The sequence below is a fragment of the Rhagoletis pomonella genome, unplaced genomic scaffold (genome assembly GCF_013731165.1).
Source record: "Rhagoletis pomonella isolate Grant_MI unplaced genomic scaffold, Rhpom_1.0 Rhpom_scaffold_00014, whole genome shotgun sequence".
Lineage (NCBI taxonomy): Eukaryota > Metazoa > Arthropoda > Insecta > Diptera > Tephritidae > Rhagoletis > Rhagoletis pomonella.
Genome location: NW_023458568.1, coordinates 19,806,576 through 19,812,843, shown reverse-complemented (window position 1 = coordinate 19,812,843; position 6,268 = coordinate 19,806,576). Strand labels below are relative to the sequence as shown.

Sequence of the window (6,268 nt, the reverse complement as noted above, 5' to 3'; positions counted from 1 at the left end):
AACGGTTACCGAGATACATATATGTGATCATAAGTGGGCGGTGCCACGCCCATTTTCCAAAATTTTATCATAAACGTATTTCTTGGTAAAGAATTGCTGCAAACATCAATTTAGAATAAATTAGCTTTAATATTTACTGCTTTATCGAAGATTTCGTATTTCTCTAAATTACCGTTATATGGGATGTGGGCGTGGTTATTGTCCGATTTTAAAAATTTTCGGCCATTTGGTATGATGTACCAAAGCCAACAACTGTGCCAAGTTTGGAAGAAATCGGTGCAGCGGTTGCCAAGATATACACATGTAACCATAAGTGGGCGTGGCTACGCCCATTTTTCAAAAATTTATAATATTCTTATTTTTCGTCTAAAAATTATTGTAAATATCAATTTTGAGTGAATTATCTTCAGTATTTACTAAAATATCGCAGTTTTCGTATTTCTGAAAATTACCGTTATATGGGAGGTAGGAGTGGTTATTGTCCGATTTTGCCCATTTTCAATACCATCCGTCCTACGCCCGAAAGAGGTACACGTACCAAGTTTCGTTACGATATCTTAATTTTTACTCGAGTTATCGTGTGCACAGACGGACGGACAGACGGACGGACGGACAGACAGTCACCGCTTAATCGATTTCTCTTTTTATCCTGATTATTTATGTATACATTTGTCTATATCTATCTCGATTCGTTTTGCCTGTTACAAACAACCGTTATGTGAACAAAGTTATAACACCCTTGTGCACAAGTGCGCTCGGGTATAAATATCAAATAATAAAGAAAGGGAACTCAAGGTTTCTACCCAACGCGTTTCGCAAAATTTAAGAAGCCAAAATTGTTTGAATTGGGACATGATTTCAGAATGAGATTTTTACGAAACGTGTCTGCTTTAGGGGATATTCGAAAAAGATTAACGGTCTCATTCATTGAACCAATACAGTTCCTTATAGCGGGTATTTTACAAGAGCTGGGGATGGCTAAATTTAAACAGTGATTAGCACAATACACATAAACAGCCTCCGGATATAAACTTTTGGATTACTGAAGCACAACCTTTGAAATGTCCACTCATGGAACGCGCCCCGTCGTAACCTTTCATAGAAAAAAATTAAATAAGATTCTTTCAAAAATAAAGCACAAAGTACAAACTCCACCTTGGCCCTTTAGATATGTCAGACTAAGGTTAAGTTCTTTTAACTTGTCGATAAGTACTGTTGCCAGACTGCGTTTAGTAGTAGCATTAACAGGAACAAAGCATATAAAGTCTTCCCTCAGTTTCTGCTCATACCGACATACCGAATACAAATTGAAAATTGCTCAATACCACTCTAATCTGTTGTCTCATCAGCAATTATTGAAAAGCATTTAGAATTATTGATGCGGCTAGTAATTTTTTGTTGTATCATCTGGCCCGCTGTTTCAATAATTTCGTTTTGAATATGCCAGGTTATATAAGTAGCATTTCCTTCCGCAGTTTCAATATGTTTTTTAACGTCTCATCTCCACTATCAATAGCTAAACACAGTAGAGCCCTGAAATTTCCGTCGCTTTCAGCAGGCATTACCAATGAAAGCTTTCCTTGATCCCGATGACCTCTTACAGCAAGCCCTTGCCTTCCACAGGTTAGCAAAACACAGATTATTGAAGTCAATTTATCTCTATTTTCAAGTTGCTGCTTATTGCGCCCTTTATCAATTTCGTTTATCACGTCATTCTTGTTATTTTCGAAAATCGACTTGAAATTTGCTACGTCCTCCATAGCTTTTTTGTGATAATCTTTATACTGAGGTTGTTTAAATTTTTCAATTGCCTTTTTCCAATTCCGAAAAGGATTTTGCACGAAAGTGTTGGACTTTTGGAGACTTCCATTTCGACCAGTTTCCCGACCAAAAGCAACACAAAATTGGCAGTATGTACCGTCTTGAATTGATGAATATAGCAACCATGTAAAAAAGTTTAACCATGTGTACTTAAATTTTAAGTTTCGATCGCCAGATGACGGAAAACTAAACGATATTTTAGGCACCCATTCACTCGTTAGAATTTCGTATATTTCTTTGTCATTAAGTTTTTTACAAAAATTTGCAATATCATTTGTAAACTCCTACAAGTAACACATTATTAGCAACAGAACAAAACAGAAGCACAAAAAACTTACAGCACGTCTCGTGGCATCGCGAATTAATTTCTTTGGAAATATTTTTGAATTATATTTTCTTACATTTTTCACAGAAGTTATCGACCGAGCAATGTTTATAATTGTTTACTTATGAAGTTATAACGACGTTGCTGTGATAACGGTTCTCGGAACGTACGTGAAAAAGAACTATCAGTTAAGAACAACGTTGCCACAACACATATTTTTCGTTAAGAAAAACTACAAAAAATTACTAATGTGCATATATGCATTACAGTAGGACTTAACTGTATGAGAACCAACCGCAAAACTAATTGTCCTTGTTCACTTCGTTTGAAAATTTTTTGCTAAGCAGCTAGCAATTAATATAGAAAACACTACATAATGAAACATTTCGATACATGTGATTACACAAATAATGATGTTAATTTTTGTTTTAACCCCCAAAACCCGCCTATGTACGCGCCTGTTATAGGTATACATATGTATGTACGTATATAGCTAAATGCACATACATACAAATGTATGTATACATTTTCTCAATTCTTTTTCACTTTTGAATTCTTTGTTTAGCTTTGTTGTACAACTAAAAATAAACAACATATTCGTCTTGGGTCGGGCCTTTAGCTTCAAGTGCTATTGCACTTAGCCACGACGCGCTAAAAAAACTTGCTTTTTCCAATTCGGTGTCGTTGTCTTTTGCCCCGCTGCCAGTGCATCCAATAATTCTACCTCATTGTTGCTGTGCTTTGGTGCTATCCTGTTGGCTATTGTTGTAATTATTAAACAGCAACTACTTTGTGCAAGCGCAAGCGCACTTTTGTTATCTCAGTGTCGACGTTGTTATGCAGTTTTTCAACTTACATATACATATGTATGTAACTACATAGTTCTTCTTCTGTGACTGTCTGAAAAGCTTAATATTATCCAGCTGCTCATGCAACAATTAATTTATAGCGTTTTCTTTTCTCGAAAAAAGGCTGCACTTATTCTGCCTTGTGTTAGCGCTGTCATATTTTCATGTTCTTTTCTCAGCCCTTTCACAAGGCGTCGTGTTCTTTTCTCAGCAGGTTGCGCTCTGATCTGGCGAAAGTGCTGCCTTTTCTGCCCTCAAATAAAAGTGAGGGTGAGAGTTGCATGGTTGATTTTTAATTTAATCTTGTAAAAATGCAATTGTTTTCCCTATCAGAAATAAGTGTTTTGCTTTAAAATTGTTAAAGACTTACAGGCCAAGTGAATAATTCAGCTTTATTAAGTTCTATAAATAAATTGTGATGGAGTAGTATATTTTTTGTTTCATTCTCATATAAAGAACGCAACATTATCTCAGGTTTTAGGGCAACGCAAAGCAAGAGTTCCCATATAAAAGAGCAGAACTTTTTTTGAGAAAATAAAACGCTATTAGATAGAAAACACTACAGCAATAAAATTAAGTGAAAAAATGAATTCTCATCAAATATTTAACATCAGCAAAAGTTACTTGTAACTTCTTAAATGAAACTGAAATTACGTGTAAAATGCTATTGCATCATAATAAAAGCAGAATTCGATCGCAGTTCTTGCCTACTGGGTTCAGGTAAGAAAAATCGGATATCGCGACTCGGAGATATATGAGATCATGTTTACACTTACATATAGTATTTATACATATACACATATGTGTAGTAATATTAGTATGCCACAACATATATATACTTACTAGCAGACCCAGCGAACTTCGTCGCGCCCAAAATAATTTTTTTGTTTTGAAATATTTTGGTCCAACATTTTCACCAACAGTTCACGTTCATGATTTACAGTGACGCATCTATCTTCTAATATTACGATTTGGTGGTTATCAGAAGGCATATTTCCATTGCCGTCTTAAATAACCTAGCAAACGTGCATATGCATCCAAAGATACGAGTTTCAGAGCGTTTAAAACGCGCCATGCCCCCTTTTCACATAGCCCAATTTTCTCTAAGAGTATGGGATTGATCTCATATACCTCTATCCCATGTTCGAGTACTCAGCCATGAACACTTCCGGAGATATACGGTATGAAAAATTCGGTTTGTATGGGAGTAGCCACACCCTTTTTTCCAATAGCCCCAATTTTTCTTCATGACTATGCGATTGATTTTATATATGAATACCAGCACTTTACCATGAACACTTCCGGAGATATGCAGTATGAAAAATCCGGTTTGTACGGAAATCTTTTTTATTTATTCGGAACGTTGCGAAAATCCATCTACTGCTAGAAACACAAAATAAAAAACAGAATAAAAAAGATTTTCCCTACGTCTCCAAGGCAGTTAAAATTGATATCATAAATTTTGTGTTTCTAGTTCAGCTTTCGTCACTCGAAAATTTTACTTCAAAGAGGTGTTTTATTTGATTCAACCTGCTACCATCAAGTGCAGCTGATTTGCTGCTATTTAAAGTTGACAGCGTGGTTGTTATTGTAAACTCTATACATTAATTTTGCTTTTGTATTTTATTTGATTACCGTTTAAAAATGTTCGTATTTAAATCAAGTGAAAAGTGTTCAAAATTTAATATTTCCATTATACATACACTACGAAAAAGACTGTGCAAAGACGCTTGATACATTCAATTAGTTGCTGTCAAGAGCGTCCGGGTTCAGTTACCATCAGACGGAACATACAATTAAATTTTTTTTCTTCTTAATTACGAAAAAGCATTTGTGCACTTCACACCCACATATTTTATAACGTACATACTCAAATTTAGAACGAGTTGGGTTGGTGCCTTTTCAGATGCGTACTTTTTTAAATTTAGCACGTTTTTTTAAGTTCTAAAATTTTTTCCCCTCAGTGTGTTTAATTATCTCTCACAGGTAGTTAGAAAGTATTGCAGTATAACCAAATAGCCACTTGGGCGTTCCTTATGAAGCAAAATCCAAGGGCATGGCAATAAAGCATATTTCTAATGTAATTACTGCATGTATAGTATTGCCAGTTAGTTGAACATAGAAATCGTCAATTGAATAATCCTTCAACACACAAAATATTAAAATAAACACTGTCTGTCAGTATGAAAAATCCGGTTTGTATGGGTGGTGCCACGCCGCTCTTCCAATAACCGCAATTTTTCTCCATGCGATTGTTTTCATATATCTCCATACCATGTTCGAGTACTCTACCATGAACACTTCCAGAGATATGCAATATGAAAAGTTCGGTTTGTACGAGAGGTGCCACGCCCCATGCACCTAGCGGTACGAAATCACAGCGCACGGCAGTGCGCGCGAGTGACGAAAGCAGCCAGTAGCATGCTGAAATGACTCGCATATATATACACGAAATTTGGAAGTTTTCCAGTGTGTCCAGAAAATGTATTCAAGCTTCCTAAACGATTAACCGGATTCTTAAAAATTTGGTTAAAGTGTTGCGAAACAAAAAACGTTTTTTTGCTTTTGCGGTTTAAAGGGGCATGTGGGTACACCCAATATACTAGTTGGAAAAATATAGAGGTAAACGTGTTTTGGTTCGTGTCTCCACTACGAGATGCTTTGGTATGTATGTGGCGTCTGTACGTACCATCACTTAATTTTTTTCAAACTTTCAGGAATTGAAGTACAAAAAAAACCTAAGAAAGTTTTGTTCCAGGATGTTTTGATTCGTTTGCCTTTGTGGGCGTGGCTTCTGTCTGAAATTCGAAAAAAAGGCAATTTTTAAACTACCAATGAGGCCGCATCCATGTCATTGGTGTGGATATCAGTAGAAGGGTCTTCAAACAAGCTATCTAACGCTATCTTTTGTGTTTATGAAATATAAATATGTCATAACGTTATCGCCTGAAAACTAAAAATTGCGCTGCTGAAAATATAGATTTCGGGCAGTTTTTCAAAAGTTGGTCAGTCGATTTTATTCTTAGTTTCCTCAAGCCTAGACCAAAGCCTTAGCTTTCATTTGGTATATGGCTTGTATATGGGAAAACTCTTGTTGTGGAGATATGGTGATTCAAATTGAAAAAAGTCGCCCCAAATAGCGACCGATAGCTTAAAATTCACATATTCGTCTAATTTGGTTACTCCCCGATTTCCACCTAAACCGAAATTCCCTGCAAATCGGGGAATTTCCCGCGAGTTGACAAGTTGAAGGATGCAGCTGTGCTAATCACTT

General features: G+C 36.0%; 1 pseudogene; it reads right to left on the bottom strand.

Moving 5' to 3' along the window:
• Positions 1 to 799: 799 nt before the first annotated feature.
• LOC118749056 lies at positions 800 to 1,590 on the bottom strand (annotated as a pseudogene).
• Between the last annotated feature and the right edge of the window lie 4,678 nt (positions 1,591 to 6,268).